Here is an 18,324-nt window from a genome sequence, read left to right on the forward strand (position 1 = left end):
CAGACATATTATGGGAAAGTATATCTTGTTCAAGACTGATGTAAATATGCAGAATCGCGAGAACAGAGACCTAGCAGGTCACAAATGTTTATCGTCAACAGTTAGCATATGAACAGCAGACTGAGCAGGTACGAGAGGCTGGAGACAACCAGTTTCCCATATTCTAATAGTTTAAACCTAAAGATCTTTTGGTTCTGCATATAATGCTGGTGAATCAATTGAAATGAAGGAATCAACTGAAATGAAAGCATTTGCACCAGCTGAATTCAAAAGCTATGATATTTCCAGCCTATAGAAGAGCATGCTGTACTTGCCTTCCATATAAAGATTAGGGGCAAAGAGGCCCTCAGAAAGAGGGAGCAATTCAGAACTAAAAGAGTAGAATATATAGGGATTCAAACCCAGCCTGGATTGATGGATCGCTCTATCATTGTTGCTTTCTTTCATATTCTATCTTTCCGTTCTTATATTCTATCTTTCCATCCTTATTCCATCCTTCTTTCCATCCTGAATATATTTTGGTTGTGCTATATCGCATAGAGCAGGACTATGGCACTTCCAGATGTTTAGGACAACAATCTGTTACCACCAGTTAAATTGGCTGAGGTTTCTTGAAGTTGAAGCTCAGAACATCTGGGGAGCCAAAGGTTTGTGGCACAAAGCTTCTCTGCCACAGAGTTCACCTCAGTCATGTTAAATTCTGAGTCCACTGGTGCTTTTTTTCAGTTTCTGGGCCTTTGGGTAAGAGAGAGATATGTTCTGACAACTTGTACTTTCATTGTCCGGCTGCATCCCAGGTCAGCTGAATTGCAGTAAACCATTCTTTTGTGTATTAAAGCAAACAAACAATCTTGCACCAAAGCATGTGGAAAGATTGTTACTAGTCTAGAAACATATAAGCTCACACAATCCACTTGGTGGATAAGACAACTTTACATACTATAGCAAGCTGAATGTGCTTGTCTTTGCCACCTCCCCAGCAGGTGCACAGCTATATCTTTGATGGGATTTTTCTCATCTTCTGTTTCTCATCTGATACGGTTTTAGTCTTATGTCAACATGGCTCTGAAAAGCCAGTATCTTCCTGCCATTTCAGCTTGTTTTTCTTTTTTCATGTTAAATTTTATGTCATAGAATTGTAGGATTACAGTAATGGTTTGAAGGTAGTGCTAAGATGACCTTTGTTTATTGTGGTGCAGCCCTCCCCGCTTCTCTCTATAGAGAAAGAATATGTCTAGGAGGGTGAGAGTGAGATTTGTTTTTTTTTTAAGTACAGGGATCTAAATTCATTTGTTACTGGATCTATTGAATCAATAGACTTTATAAAAATTTAAACCTGGCAGGTCCCTGTTGATTCACTGGATCTACTCTAGTAGAGAATAGTAAAGGTAAAGGTTTTCCCCTGACGTTAAGTCCAGTCATGTCTGACCCTGGGGATTGGTGCTCATCTCCATTTCTAAGCTGAAGAGCCAGCATTGTATATAGACACCTCCAAGGTCATGTGGCTGGCATGACTGCATGGAGCGCCATTACCTTCCCGCTGGAGCGGTACCTATTGATCTACTCACATTGGCATGTTTTTTAACTGCTAGGTTGGCAGGAGCTGGAGCTAACAGCGGCTGCTCACGCCGCTCCTGGGGTTTGAACCTGGGACCTTTCGGTCTCCAGCTCAATGCTTTAATGCACTTTGCCACCGGGGCTCCCTGGATTTAAGCCAGGGCATATATCTGAGCTAGGCCTAAAGCTATGATGAGGGAATTTTATATGGCCCTGAATAATTTTGGAATCCCAGCCTCTCATTTTCATAACACAAATATGCTTTGGAGTGTTGTGTGGTTTCGGGCTGTATGGCCGTGTTCTAGCAGCATTTTCTCCTGATGTTTTGCCTGTACTTGCAGCTGGCATCCTCAGAGGGTCCTCTGAAGATGCCAGTCACAGATGCAGATGAAACATCAGGAGAAAATGCTGCTAGAACACTGACATACAGCTCAGAAACCACACAACACTCTAGTGATTCTTGCCATGAAAGCCTTCAACAATGACTATGCTTTCATCACTGTGCTTCTGATAAACTTGAAAAACTAGATGATAGAACTTCCTCCCCCCAAAAAAGACCTTGATTTGGGAGATTTTAGAAAGGAAGATGTCTCGGTATTAAATCATGGAGGAAATTAATAATTATTGTTTCACAACAGAAATTTCATCAGTCCTGGATAGGCATTCATCAGTCCTGTGCCAATAAAATGCAAGAGCTGTAAAACGTCTAAATTACTCAGTGTTCCATGTTACAAATCCCATGAGTTAAAGCCCAGCTGTCATGTTTTTCCTGATTGTGATACTTACATAAATGTGAGTTTAAGTGAGAACAGTGTCAGTGTTTCAATGACGTAATGTAAGAATGTGCAGCATGAGTGGGGAGCTCATTCAGCTGGTGGCAGAAAAGAAGAATAGAGAGTTTTTTTGGTGACTGCTCCCAGGCTTTGGGACTCCCCCTACCCCCTTCCAAGAAGTCAAGGATTCCCTCCTTACAGTCCTTCTGGCAGAAAGTGAAAACTTTTCTGTTCCAAAAAGCTTGTATCAATTTATCACAAGGTTTTTAATAATTTCTGTTTTGTGGATTTTTACCTTTTTTCTTTAAATCATTTTGTTTCAAAGGGTAACAATTCTATGGACTGTTTGGTTGAATCTATGGATTTTTAATGGTAGTTGATTTACATTTTTGTAAGCCGGTTTGTGTATTAGGATTTAGGGATGAAGTGAAATACAGATGAATAAACAGCAGTGGCACTAATGGTGGAAAACAGAAATGAAGATCTGAGCTCTGCTGTTGCAGCCCATGTGAAGTTTGTGTCAAGGACAACTTCAGCATTACAGCAAATCCAACAGAGGAAGGAGATGCGATGGCAGAGAAACTCTTTCTGGTTTGGGAAAAGCACATCTGTCTTTGAAACACCTAAGCTGAAGGAAGCGAATACAGGATCAAATGCTTATAAGCTCCATGCAGAAAACTGTGAAGCAGGGTTTGCTAGAAGTGGCTAAAGTAATGTACAAGGGTGTTATCAATGGGTGTGAAAGCCATAGCTATTGGCTAGGATTCTTCAGGCTTGTAGATGGTGTTAGACACACATTTCCTATTGAAATGAATGGCTAACTGGCCAGCTTTGAAAGCTGCAAGCAAGAGCTTAGAAAAGATTAGGGGTCTGAGTATGCTTGAATGTGTCATTGACTCAAAGCATCTTCTCAATTTTCCAGCTTCCATTTTTCAGTTTGCATTCAAAACATAAACATCATCCTTCCCCTGCCTGCATGGCTTCAAATGGCCCTGTCTGGGTTTGTGTCTCCATAAAACCAACTGTTGTCAATCTCTCTATATAGTTTCATGACCTCCTGATTGACTGTACCAGTCCTTCTGGCCAGATACGCTTCTACTAGCCCTTTCCAGATCTACTTAGGCAAAGGGTTCCTTTTAACATTCTTAATATTGTTTCTGCATTTAACACTGTATTTAAACTAAGATGAAAGTATACACGCAAGAGTCCCAATGGTACCCATAGGCCTAGAGTAGTAATGGAACACATCAGGGGCTTTCTCAGAAAGCAAGACCCCAAAGAAGTGGCATGAGAAGCATAGTGCAATTGGGGACTGTGCAGAAATTAGAGAAAAGGCTTTTTGGGAAGGGTGGTGGGGGAGTCATGGCTGAACTCACAGAATAGTGAACCCATCCCAGGCTTTATTTAGAACTGTAATTGAACTCTCTAATGTGCTGAACCTAGGTTGGGGATAGGCCTAACACCAGGCATGGGTAAAGTTTTTTTTTTTTTACCTTTGGGCCGTATTGTGGGCCAGGCCAGGAGAGAAGGTGGCTGGACACATGCTGGGTGGGTGGGACAGGCCCGGGAGGGGGAGGGCCTGGGAGAGAGCAGGGCCAGAGGGGGCAGGGCTGGTCCCAGGTTATCCTCAGGTTGTCGTCCTGGCATAAGGATGGGTCTGCTCACCTCATCCTTATGCCGGGAGGAAAATGAGATGCAGTAATTGCCCCAATATTCCTCCCTCGATCTTCAGGCTGTCCTCTCAGTATTATGCAGGGAGAAGGGCAAGACAGGAGACATCCGAGAGTGCTCTGGAGCGCTCTCAAACACTGCGTGCCCATCCTCAGGCCATCCTCCTGATACAAGGACAAGGCCGCTTGCACCATCCTTATGCTGGGAGGAAGGCGAGATACACGGTGGCTGAGAGCACTCCAGAGGGCTCTCAGCTGCTGCGTGCCTTCCTCCTGTCCTTTCTGCATAAGGATGTGGCAGGCTACTGCATCTTTATGCTGAGAGGACAGGGAAAAAGAGGGCCTTGAGGTAAGTGTGTCTGGCCTCTGGGCCTTAGTTTGCCCATGCCTCCCTTACACAGTGTATTTCTTTAAAAATTCAGACTAAACCCTAGAGCAGTGGGTTGGTACTCAGATGTTTTGGCCTTCAATTCCCAGAAATCCTAACAGCTGGGAAATTGGTTGAGATTTATGGGAATTGTAGGCCAAAGCCCTGGGGACCCACAGATTGAGAACCATTGACTTAGAGTGCACATTGAAAGTAGTTGCTACTGGTATGTTTCAATGAATTTCACTATGATCAGTGTAGCATTGACAGTAGGCATTGATGTCTTTTCCTTTTTCTGTCCTTCATTGGTCATCATAGGGCCCATGTCTTCTGACATTTGAAGCAGATGCCATTTTAGTACTGTGTATGTATACTCGTATAATTATACATGACTATAGTTTTTGAAGCAGAGCTGTTGCACAAATGTAATTTGTTTTAAAAAAGAGTTATTGTAATACAGAGGAAATGACTGTAGCAGGCCTTACTTCTAAGTAAAAGGTTGTAAGTCCCATCCATTTTACCCGAGAATGCCTCATCTCTACTCTTGTCGATTTCTCAAAGAGACTTAATTAATCTGATCTAATCAGTTGTAACAACCCATTCCAGTCAGTTTCATAACTCAGATAGAAATCCTCCTGGCTTGATTTTCCTTGATTCCTAATTGCCTCTGAAAATAGAAAGGTACAGCAAGTGCTGGAGAAAGGAGGAGGGGAAATCTTTCACATATCACCCACCTTCTCCACAGTAGCTCCTTCCACTGTGCCTCAGGATATTGTTTTCCTGTCTATACCTGCAAAGAGGTTACATAGCTATTCCTCTCCTTCCTTTTTTAAATGCACATTCTAGTCAAGTGAACTTCCATGGGAATATGGGAGTGTTATCCCTGGATGGCAGAATCACCTGTGTACACAAATGCACTATGGCAATTGTACTTTTAAAATCTCATCTGGGAACATCCTTATGAGATTCAGAAGAAAACACGTATGTGGTGATGCTGAGAGATTTTTCTTAAAGATTGATGGCTGACGGGACAGATCAAGACACATTTTCTCATCATGCCCACTAGGATTTTTCTTCTGTCCGGCTATCATCTTGAGTCCTTTTAACTTTTATGTAGTGTTGGATCTATTCCTTAGTGGAGGAGGAGGAATTACCAACCTCTAAAAACATTCTAAAAATCTTAATTTAATTTCTATACCTTGTAGTTTCTTTTCTTGATATCCAAATGCACTCCATTTATACATTCTGGTAAATTCTTATACAGGATTCTGTTGGGATGCATTTATCCACAAACTAAGCAAACTGCACATTATCAAATTATGAAGGGGGCTCTACAGAAATAATTAAAATTATTAATATGTAGTAATAATAGACCAGAATAAACATGAGTCAGTGGGATTGACTTCTTAAAATGGACATACAGTAGAGTCTCACTTATCCAACATTCTGGATTATCCAACGCATTTTTGTAGTCAATGTTTTCAATACATCGTGATATTTTGGTGCTAAATTCGTGAATACAGTAATTACTACATAGCATTACTGCGTAGTGAACTACTTTTTCTGTCAAAATTGTTGTTAAACATGATGTTTTGGTGCTTAATTTGTAAAATCATAATCTAATTTGATGTGTAATAGGCTTTTCCTTAATCCCTCCTTATTATCCAACATATTTGCTTATCCAACATTCTGCCGGCCCGTTTATGTTGGATAAGTGAGACTCTACTGTACTCGCTTTAGTATGCAAGTAACCTCTGAGTATTCCTTACCTAAGAAAACCCTATGAAATTAACGGGGTTGCAATAAGTTGACAGGTGAGACATTCACTTCAATCTGGCAAAGAGAGACACATAGAATGTGTGGAACAAATATTACACAGCAAGAGGCCACCAAAATGAGTACATGTGTGTCTCATAATTTCGTAAGATGTTTCAATACATGAATTGTGTATTTTTAAAGTTAGATTTATATTCTAGTTTTTTCCCATAAGGAAATGGTATACAGCCTACATTAAAACGTGCCATCTAAAATACTATGAAATAATATAAAGCATTAAATACAAGCTACTTAAAATATTAGTTTAAAATAATTAAAAGCACATTAACACTTTTCCATGGTATTACCCTAAGTCATATTTAATCATGCTTAACTGTTGTGATGGGTCAAGGCTGTGATTTTTATCCGGTTTTGAGATACTTAATTGTTTAAAGTTTTCATTAGCATATTCTTGTGGATTACCCACCTCCCAAGTGGTGGGAGTTAACAATGGTAGTGCTATCTGGTATAATTAACTTGGGATGAAAAATAGATGGGTTGGCTTATTTTTTTTTTAGAATATTTATTTACATTTACAGAAATTGAATAAAATTAGAATATTGGAACAGAATACCATCATTTCCATTCCAACAGTGAATATCAATTCATGTCAGAAGCTTAGGTGCCTTCAGGTAGTTCACAGCTCGCTTGTTTTGTGCTTGATTCTTCCTAGGCTTGGCCCTTTTAGTAGGCAGAGTGAGTTGTTCAGACAACAAACAGCAAAGTACAACTGGTGGAAGGCAGAACTTTGTGTGCCACCTGGTAGGCTGCACCTCGTTAGTAACTCATCAAATAACTTTGCTTAAAGTAGAGGGATCTTGTCTGGTCTCTTGTAAGACTTTCAAAACTCCTAGTCAAGTTGTACAGGGAGCGAATATGGAGTGTCACATTTCCTTTTTGCTTTAGGCAGAAACTGTATTGGATTTGCCTGACATTTGAAAAAATACAAGTCTGTTGTGTTTTTTTTCCTGTCATTCATTTTGTCTCCATGCACTCTCATCAGCTGGAGTGGTATTTTCCCCTTGGAACTGCAGTATTTATCTCCTTCAAAAACACACATAAGGATTACCAATTATCTCCTCTTACTCCCACTGTGGAAACCTAAACCAACCACCCAGGGTTATTAACTAGCAATCTAACGAATGAGTGATCAGCTGGCAGAAAAGCAATATCAAGGGATAATCAGGGACTGTCTTTGATAAGCATTAGTCCCATCTGAAGTATCTTTATACTGAAAAGCTTCAATGTTGTTTGGGGAATTTACTTTTATTAAGAGCAATTTGTAGTGTTTGTGATTTTTTTGGTCATATGAATATAAAAGTCTACTTTTTATTTCTTCGTTTCACATTTTATGATGATTTTTTCAGCATCTTTCTTTCATTCCTTTTATTTAAATGATGGCAAAAGCAAATGTTGATTTTTAAATTTGATTTTTAAAATTGTTTTTTAAACAAGGAAACATTGCAATGAAACATTTATAATTGTATCTAGATACATTTATAATTGTATCTATAAAAATTTTAAAAAGTTTCATTAGAATGTTTTATTATTTTGTTATGCATTGCTTTGATGAGAAGGGCCATGGGACAGAAAAGGAGTAAATAAATACTTTTAAGGACTTAGTATAGTGCACATTTGCAGTAATGATAGTGATTTTCAAATAGTACTAAGTTCATTCTCTAGAGCAGGAACAAGATGTGTGTAGTACACCTATTCTAGAACACATCTAGCACCTCTTAATGTGTGTTATAATACATCAAAACCTGGACTTTTACTTTGGCCTCATGACTGTCAAGCAATGCAAATGATGACATTATCATTTGATAGTAGTATTAAAGTCTGTCCTTGAAAAACTATGATGTTAAATGTTAGTAATAAATATCACCTTATAATATTTCAGAAATGGAAATGGGAAATGTGTGGCCAAGCAACATGGTCAAGCTGGCAAAATTATGAATGAGGGAGAATATACAAGCTAGGAGAAGCTGCCGCAGTTTGCCATTGCCTGGGCCTGTTGGGAAAGGCAAGATTCTGTAAGATCCTTTTTTCCTCCACTCTAGAGTTAATTGAGTACAAACCTGAATTTTCCCATTTTGAACCAGTTTGCAGCAATCGAAGCAAGTTGAGGACAAAAGGGGGAAAGTGGTAGAGAGAGCCTGGGGCATTTCAACCATATCTTAAAAAGTGGGTTGAGAGAAGATCAGTCAGGACCTTCCCTGCCAAATTGGGACAGTTGGAGGCTATGTTTGCAGAGAACATGAGATAGGATTTGCTTCACATAGCTCCAGGACCTGGAACTTTCTGCCAAGGAAGGAGAATCTGGTTTTCTTTCTCTTGTCTTTCTGCTGGCAGTGAAAGACCTTTTTATTTAGGCCAGCCTTTGGACTCTAGGCTGGTCTGCATTTGGAGGATTGGGTGGCTGTCTGACTAGCTGGAAATTAGTAATATCTTGTACTGTTGTGTTTTTTAATTTGTTTCTGGTATAGTTGCTTTTAATGTCATTCCTTTTGGTAGAGAGGAGGATGTACATCCAAGAAAAACATACATGTGCATACTATATATACACACATAGAGAAATACACTCAAGGAGAAAAACGTGCTTACTGCTTCTCTTCTGACACCCACATGTGACCTCGACGCCAGCTGGCCTTTGTGTCTGTTTTGCCTTTATCCCTATTATGCACAAGTAATGAGGATTGGATCCCCCTGTAATTTTTGAAATCGTAGGTCTTTATCTTGAGTTTGCACAAGGTCATGAAAGAACCTTAAGGCACCAGCAGCATTTTCTTTGCCTTGAAGCAAGTTAAAAAATGTCTCAGCAGGATTAGTTGGAGGAGGGGGGGGGGAGTGAATAAAAGAGCGCCAGATTGGGAAAATGGATTTGTTGGGGCTGTAGGAGAGCCAAGCTCAGCATGGTTGCTTACAATCCTCCTCCCAAGAATCATGGACAGCTGGAAATTCCTTGGTGGACAGGCTAGATAATTAAAACGGTAGTAGACCAAAGAGCTTTAGTTAAAATTGGAAAAGTACTGAATCCAAGTTGTAAGTTAAAAGAAGGATGATCTAGCTGGGCAATTAACTTGAGGGTTTCTGTAACTCTCATGGTGATTTTCAAATATTGCTAAGCATAACACAAGGAATTGAGAGTGTGCCCCCCCCCCCCGATTATAAATGATTGCATCTCCCATTATTCCCATAACTCACCATCTTCATAATGTACAGTGGGGATTCATGGGTGTTGTTATTCATCAACATCTAGAAGGCTACACACTCCCCATTCATGTTCTCTGTGAGCTAAGGGGAATGTTGAGCTTTGTTTGGGTGTGAGGAATGATCATTCACACATCTTCACCATCTCAAGGGATAAAGAGGCATTATCACTGGATAGTTCTCTCAAGATCCTCTGATCTACTTTAATGGCTTCCTGGACCAAGTCCAATTAAAAGAGAAAGTGCTTCAAGAGCTTTGTCGTTGCCCATTAATAGCTATTGCTCAGACAGTAGTAAGCACACAGTCTTACTCAACATGTATTGAATTGCTATTGAAGTGATAGTAAATATTTTAAAAAAACTATTATGTACATATAAATTGTGCAACCTTTTTTTTTTGTAAATCTAGACCATCTTTTGTTCTTTTTTCATGTGCCTACCCTAATGAGTAAAAGAGAGACAGTAGGTAGGAACTGAAACTTTATCGCCCTCACAGGTACATTTGGTGGGCACAAGATGGCTGTTCCCTTTCTACGGAAAAAAGCAGGGTTATGATGATGGTGAGGGTGGTTTCAGGGGAAACCACCTGCAAACTAGGAAGGAAAATTTGAACTTTGCTAGCCTGTCTACATAGTCATAATCCATTTTTAAAGCCAAGTTTCCAAATTCTACCTTTTTATCTGTGCATTTTGATATTCTAACAGTATTTTGAAGGCACAAACCCAACCAGGAAACTTGGTTGTGTTGTGTTTTGTCATATCTTTTTAAAAAGCATGTTTAAATGGAGTGTACTGCCTTTTTAAAATACCCACCATTTTCCAAATTCTCCCATAAAAGCTACAAAAAAAGAGAAAAGAATTACACATTACCGCTTGAATTTTCCCTCTGGATTCTGCTTCTGTTCACTTCTATTTTTAGTTTTGCGTTTTTGAGCAGCATGTTCTTTAGTATGCAGTAATAACAACCATTGGTAGTAGTTGCCCATCTAAAAGGCTCTTGTCCTTCCATGATAAGGAGGCAGAGAATTGATTCTGTCGTCGTCCCCCTTAGCCAAGAAATGAAGCTTCTGTTGGAAAACAGTGATGAATAGAGAGGAGATTGCAAGGGAATAACAATTTTGTCACCTCCCAGGTCAGAAATTTGTTTTTGCTTTTGTTGTTCAGTGGGTGGGGAGTAAGGATTGTATACTCTTTGGTTGTTTCTCTTTATAAATTCGTAAAATGAGCTGGTGGCAGTGTGGACCTGGAGTCTGTTTCCTTGATTTTTTGTGGTGATATTAAAGAGCTTCATTTTAGGTTGCCGATTTCAATCCTGCTGCTTGAGCAGCCCTAGGCATTCAGATGCTAGGAGAAGAGGCTGGTTGGGGAGATTATTGTTCTTGGAGACAGAATGATTATAGTGTAACTGGGGTAGAATTTATCAGGCCCAGCATAATACGTTGGCCATCATAGATGAGCCAAGCGGCATCATACCCATTTCTTCTTTGGCCCTCTATGCTTTGGCACCTTAATAAGCAAGCTTTCTGTGAGCAGAAAAGCTGTGCCAACACTCCAGAGGTGCCAGAGACATATTTTCATTTCCATATGCTGCACAGCTAATGCAGCACTCTCCCCCCCCCCCCCCCCCCATTTCCTTCCTATGGCTCATGAAATCAAAACACTGAAAACATGGCTCTGGAATTAGGTTCTAAATGTATACGTATTAGGTGTGAGGTTGTAATGCTCTACTGGTGCTTCTCTAAGCAGCCTGCTCCACAAGACCTTTGGCTATTTCAGCCTGGATACAGATGGGCATAAAGGCTGATAGGAAAGGTATCTGGGCAGTTCAGCTCATTTCTTTTCTGACTGTGCAAACCAAAATGAATAAGATTGAAAGATCTATGATCTGCTCTCCTGCTTTCACCAGATCCCTTTGGTCTACAAATACAAAAGTCATCATGGCCAGTGGCCATGCTGCTTGAAACATTTTGGGAATTAGAGTTCATAAGATTTTTTTCAAGCTCTGAATTTCTTTATTTGTACATCAAATTGTGTATCTTTCTCTGTGTTTTATTTCCCTGATTTAAGTCAACACTTCATCCCCACGTTACTGTTATCCCATTTTTCTTGGAGTAGACAAAATACAGTGGAATAGCCTCTCTAGAACTCTTGCCATTGTAACATTGAATGGAAGGACTGGCTCAACCATTTGGCAGAGTGGCAAATGCTATAGGTGGGACAGAGCAAGCACCTCTATTTCTGCCATCTGCAACCAACTAAGCTATCCCGTTGTGCATCTCTCATGCTAGTCTGTTGCATCAAAGTATGTGGGAGAATTTTATCCTACTGTCTGTATGGTTGTAAGATTGAACAGCCAGTCACCAGTCAAGTTAAAATAGCCAATCAAGATGGCCCCTCTGTACATAGGTGGAATAGGAGAATACAACCCTATTATTTGTGTCAGTCAACAAAAATGAATGAATGAATAAATGAATGTCTTGTACTAGAACAATGACAGAGTTCTGATTATGGGAGTCCTCCATCTTGTCTGTTCTATGCATTGGTGTCTGGTGACATTAGGTGTATGGTGAATGTGATGCGGCTGCTAAGAAAGCCAACGGGATTCTGGCCTGCATAAATAGGGGTATAGCATCTAGATCCAGGGAAGTCATGCTACCCCTCTATTCTGCCTTGGTCAGACCACACCTGGAATACTGTGTCCAATTTTGGGCACCGCAGTTGAAGGGAGATGTTGACAAGCTGGAAAGCGTCCAGAGCAAGGGTCTGGAGAACAAGCCCTATGAGGAGCGGCTTAAAGAACTAGGCACGTTTAGCCTGCAAAAGAGAAGGCTGAGAGGAGACATGATAGCCATGTACAAATATGTGAGGGGAAGTCATAGGGAGGAGGGAGCAAGCTTGTTTTCTGTTGCCCTGCAGACTAGGACACAGAACAATGGCTTCAAACTACAGGAAAGGAGATTCCACCTGAACATCAGGAAGAACTTCCTCACTGTGAGAGCTGTTCGACAGTGGAACTCTCTCCCCCAGGCTGTGGTGGAGGCTCCTTCTTTGGAGGCTTTTAAGCAGACGCTGGATGGCCATATGTCAGGGGTGCTTTGAATGCTATTTCCTGCTTCTTGGCAGGGGGTTGGACTGGATGGCCCATGAGGTCTCTTCCAACCCTACTATTCTATGATTCTATGATTCTAAATGACTCCATAATTTAGTCTAAATTTAGTACTTGACCTCTTTTGGGGTCATTAAAATAACCTGAATTATTTTTATCCAGTTTTCAAATACAGTGGGCTCCAGATAAGTGTAATTTGTAATTGTCCCTCATTTCATTACTGACATCATTGATGTCTTGAGAAACCTATATTCTAATGCAGGCATGGGCAAACATTTTTGCCTTGGGGCCACATTGTGGGCCTGGCCAGGAGGGCCGGACTGGGAGGGCGGGGGGCTGGGCACATGCTGGGTGGGACAGACCAAGGAGGGAGGTGGCCTGGGAGAGGATGGGGCTGGGCCCGTGTCATCCCCAGGTTGTCTTCCTGGCATAAGGATGGGGCTGCTCACCCCATGCTTATGCCAGGAGGAAAAAGGGACATGCAACAACTTCCCCAGTCTTCCTCCCTTGATATTCAGGCTGTCCTCTCCGCATTATGCCAGGAAGAGGGTGAGACAGGCGACAACCAAGAGTGCTCCGGAGGGGTCTCAACCACTGTGTGTCTTCCTCGAGCCATCCTCCTGGCATAGGGACAAGGCTGTTCATACCATCCTTATATTGGGAGTAGGATGAGACATGAGGTCGCTGAGAGCACTCCAGAGGGCTCTCACCTGCTGCATGCCTTCCTCCCATGTCCTTTCTGCATAAGGATGTGGCAGGTCACCACGTCCTTATGCCAAGAGGACAGGGAAAATGAGGAGGACCTGAGGTAAGTGCTCAGGGGGCCGCATTCGGCCCCGGGCCTTAGTTTGCCCATGCCTGCTTTAATGGCTTCTGTCTCCAATCTGTAAAAGACTAGACATATTAGGCAGAGATTTTGTGAAAAGGTACAAAATTAACTTTGTAATTAGAGAAGGTTTTGTATTAATGATAGTCATGACATTTAAGATTAACAAGTCTTCAGTGCCTTTTCCTAAAAAAATACTCAAGTTAAAATCTATAAAAGCCATGAGAAAAGGAGTGGACACTTCACTTTACATATTAAAGTCTTCTCCAATTTGGTGCCTTCCAAATATGCTGAACCACAAATCCTATAGTTCCCTATTCATTATGACCAGTTTGCAGCCCACTATACCTAGAAGGCAGTTCGGAAGGTTGACCAATTGCTTCTCAAGGGAAACCATTGAGTTGATGATAGCATTCTTTCATGAAAAGGAGCAGAACATCATACTGGAATCATTTACTTCAATCTAAAGGTTTATAAAGAAGTGGCTACTACCTAAGGAAGGAAAGACGGCGAAGAAATAGAACACCACAGAAAACATCCCTGCGTATTTGTTCCAGTTTCCACATTCCTGTGAGAGATGCCCTTGATTATTAGTAACGTTATCTGAAATACCCAAAGGTATGGAGATATTTCATTTATTATAGTAAAGCCTGATTGGCTGAGAAGGGTCCAGTATGGGCGGTGGGCTGAAAAGAGGGACAAATGGAAAGGAGGCTTGTGGTAACAGAGAACGAAGGTCAGAAGAGTGTAATTAGCAAAGATGCCAGCAAAGGTTATCAGTTTTAGGCCTGGGAATAAAATCTGGAAGTTCAGTAAAACTTACTTGAAAGAGCATGAAAGTCTACAATTTCTGCTTCTGCTTGGATTAAAGTTGGAGGTGGCGTAAACCCCAGTTTATACTTCCTTTGAAGAGATGCTGCCAGGAAATCCAGAGCAGTGGGAAGAAAAGCCCCTCTGAACAGAAACATTGTGCAAGCTGGCATGATTCTTAATGTGTTTCCAAGTCTGTTTTGTTGAAAGAGATTGCATAATTTAAAAAGTCTGCATTTCTTTATAAAACAGATGTCAGAAACTCTTAGTCCATTGCTTCCATGAAAAGACGAAGCTTTACAGTCCCCGTTTCTCCAGTTAAGTTCCTCTGTTGTGTTGCTAGATGAAGAGCTCTGTCTGGAAAAACAGGGGCTTTGGGGGTAAAAATCTATGCATTTGTAACCACTGGAGAAATGGGCTCTTAGTAAACAGCTCTAAAGACAGGAGTGTTTTTAGGGAAGGTAAATGTCTGATAGGTAGAGTGCTCGTATATTATCAGCTTTGGGAATGGCCAATCAAAGAATTTTAAAACTGTTTTTAATGATTTGGATTACTTTTGATTGTGTCTGAGGTGAGTGGGGGCAAACTGTCTCATCCCTATTAATCAAAGAGGATTAACCTTGGTAAGGAGGAACCAAAGGGTCAGAGTGTCTCAGTGGCTAAATTGTCAAAATAAGGTTGTCACAGGGCTGGCCCTATCATTAAGAAGAATAAATCTCTATCCTCAAACAGCAGATGCTGGGTGCATTCGCTGCCTTTTTTGGGGGGCTGTATTTCCATGTCACCCATTCCCTGTTTTTTGAGGACATATTTGGATATGCTACCTAACTGGATTGCCCTAAACTAATCAACTGCCTTATCTAAGTTGAATGCTATAAAGGTTCAACTGCTAGTTAAGTTGGTTTATATATGTGGCAAATGGAAGAATTATACAATTTTGCCTTTGTTGTTAGGTAGCAAGATGCTCTGGGCCAGCCTTGATTTTGAATTAATTAGGAAAAAAATTAAAGAGAAACGGGCCTGTTGTGTATAGCACATTCTCCCCTAACCTGGTGCTTTTCAGATATGTTAGACTACAAGTTCAATGATTTCAGAGATGTTGGAAACTGTAAGTTCCATGAATTTACAGCAAGGGAGATGTAGCCCAACACATCTGAAAATGGTTTCCATAGAGTTTAGATTTTGAAAAGATGATCTGAAAAGTCATCCCTAAAACATTGTGAGCTGGCTATTCTAGAGGTGCAAGGGAGCCCCAAATCAGTGAGAGTTTGTGTGGCTCCTTAGAAGATACTTTTTGGGGCTGCAATTCCCAGAATGGCAATTAGCCATGTTGGCTTACTGATTCTGGGTATTGCAGGCCCTCCAAATAACTTTTCTGAGCTTTGTGTGTGCTCTAACATGTGGGCAGGCATGTGGTTTTACACAGTTTTGAAATACCTAGGCAATACCTTAGTTGCAAGCTTTTGGGACACTTTCAGTGCACAAATTACCAAAAATGTCTCCACCCCAGAAGGTTAAATATTCCTGTCTTTAATGAAATCAGAGTAAATGCTGATAGCTCACTTTGTCAATCTCATTGTTATTCTTCCTGGGGCCAGCAAGGTATAGGAATCAAGAAGCTTTCATCTTACAACCTGTTTGTTGCACATAAGAAAACTAGATTGCAGATCGGGGTTAGTGGAAAGTTTAGGACTCTCCTTGCAGCAATGTGAATCCCTCTGAGACAGTCTTGTTCTGCACGTTAACAGTGTGTGAAGTTTTATATATATTTAGGACCAAATCTAGAGAATTTACTTTTTTGGATTTAAACTCCCAGAATAAGGGTCCCTTCTTCGACTTTGCAAATTTCGTTTCCTTCTCTAAAGATGGCTCAGGGAAAATCCTGATGGCTTTGTCTGCTCTTTCTCTCTCTCTGTATGTATGTGCATGCATTTATAAAATTTATTTTCTGGTGATGGTGGCTCTTTTTCAAAGGTGCCTATTTTACTATAAATATATTCTGCACCTTTCTCTTTCCTTCTTCCCCCTACTGAATTAACTGCTTGTATTGAATTCAACTGATATAAACTGAAGACAAAGGGAGAAAATGGTAAAAGGAAGAAAACTTGGGCATTTTAAAAGCAGCTGAAAAAAGTGGAATGGCATGATTAAATGGAACTGTTCCTGCCAAATTGGGACAGTTGGAGAATATGGGACTAACGCTGTTAGTATGTTGAACTGGAACTTGAGCTGCATTGAACTTAGAAACTCAGACTGAAAAATTTGAGTGACTGACATTACAGAGATGTTATGAAAAGAAAGTGGGGAACAAGAGAGTCACAAACCATATATACCACTTAGAAGTCCCTTGAGGGAGACCAGGAGATAAATATTTCCTCCTTTCCCTCAAGAATTCCTTTCTGCATACTCAGATTTTTTTGATGGGGTAGCAGATGTGTCCAAAATCTTTGATTGAGAATGTTCCATGCAGTCCTACCTGTGATGTATCAGCGTGGGTGATGCTAGGCATTGAAATAACAAAGCAGTTCTCTATATAATTTAGCAATTAAGCCACATAGCCGCTTGCACTTTCTTAGCCCAATGTACCCCCTGTTCTTAGTTGGTGTTGCCCTTTGCAACTTTTCTCTCTCTGAAGGGGATTTGCATGTGTGATGCAGGAAGGGCACAGCTTGATTATTTTTAACATTGTGCATTATTATCTCCGTTATTAAGGCAACCTCTGCCTCACACGCTAATTAAGATTCAAGGATGTTAATTTAATCGGGAATTCGGGCTGAGACCACACAGAATCAGCTGGATTAAGTTAACCTCGTGGACTATTTAATATGTCTCCTAGAGGGACACTTTGGAGTAATGAGAATCCATCTTGAATGGCAATCAGGGACTCGCTCTTGTTTAAGAAGAGGCCCGAAATAGCCGTGCAGGTCATTTGAAATAAACAGGCAGAGAAGTGTGGATGGAAACAGTGGATGGAAGGGTTAGAGAGGCCCAAAGCATGAATGGGAGAGTTGGGTTGGGGAATGGATTAATTAAAGAAGAGAGGGCTCTTGGTGAGTGGTGAAATGTGTTCAAAGGCTTTTTCAAGCTCATGTTTTGGAACACATTTCAGTTCTCCCTGGACCTGAAGATACAGAGGGCTGGCTGCATGGTATGAAATGTGTTCAGAAGTAGAGTATGAGAGTGTTACTATTTATTTGTGGCCTCTGTGACTCACACATGACCACTCATTGGATCACAGATGACTCCCTGAAGAAGCACAGTTAAAGGTAAGTGACCTGTTCTTTGGTGGAATACAACATCCCAAATTGACATTGATTTGGGGAGTTGCAGTCCAAAAAGTAATATTTCCAAGCTCTGGGCAAAGGAGGGATAAAACAGTAGTAAATTGGAACACAGACTGTCTTATTACCAAACTCTTGACCTTTCCCCATCTCAAGATGTAATTCCCCCCTATAGTTCTATCCCATGAGTAATGAATACATATTTTAAGATTAGTCTGAGCTCCCATATTAAGCACATTATTGCTATAGTTCATGTTTGCTATACATCAAATCAGTGAATGGCTGGAGTGTTCAGGTGTTACAGGGCTCATTTTTGCAATTTACAGGGAAAACATAGGTCATGGCTTTATTATTATTATTATTATTATTATTATTATTATTATTATTGACACAACGATGTTGTATGACACGGCAAACAAGATAGACATGCTGGATTTCGTTTCACAAAACCACAAGTCGAACACTTCCCAAGTGTCTAGGACTGTGTGATGTATTTTCGGATGATGCGTGCAGATCCCAGCAGGGTGGCCTTTTGCAGTTGGCAGATCGTAATTTTGTCAATGTCTATTGTTTCCAAATGCCGGCTGAGATCTTTTGGCACGGCACCCAATGTGCCGATCACCACCGGGACCACCTGCACTGGTTTCTGCCAGAGTCTTTGAAGTTCAATCTTGAGGTGCTGATAGCGGCTGAGTTTTTCCTGTTGTTTTTCATCAATGCGACTGTCACCTGGGATGGCGACATCAATTATCCAAACCTTGTTCTTTTCCACAACTATGATATCTGGTGTGTTGTGTTCCAGAACTTTGTCAGTCTGGATTCGGAAGTCCCACAGTATCTTTGCGTGTTCATTTTCCACGACCTTTGCTGGTTTGTGATCCCACCAGTTCTTTGCTGCTGGGAGGTGGTGC

General features: G+C 40.9%; 1 protein-coding gene across 11 annotated transcripts in view; it reads left to right on the top strand.

Annotated features, from left to right (window-relative positions):
* Nucleotides 1-18,324, top strand: part of elfn2 (extracellular leucine rich repeat and fibronectin type III domain containing 2) — a 225,496-nt gene that overhangs the window by 19,830 nt on the left and 187,342 nt on the right. Inside the window, exon 2 of one of the 11 annotated variants that reach the window (XM_016993678.2) lies at nt 13,792-13,940. The exons of the other annotated variants lie outside the window; for them this stretch is intronic. The gene's annotated coding sequence lies outside the window, so the exon portion shown is untranslated. The remainder of the gene's footprint in view (nt 1-13,791; nt 13,941-18,324) is intronic. 11 annotated transcript variants of the gene reach the window in all.

The sequence above is a fragment of the Anolis carolinensis genome, chromosome 5 (genome assembly GCF_035594765.1).
Source record: "Anolis carolinensis isolate JA03-04 chromosome 5, rAnoCar3.1.pri, whole genome shotgun sequence".
In the NCBI taxonomy this organism is placed as follows: domain Eukaryota; kingdom Metazoa; phylum Chordata; class Lepidosauria; order Squamata; family Dactyloidae; genus Anolis; species Anolis carolinensis.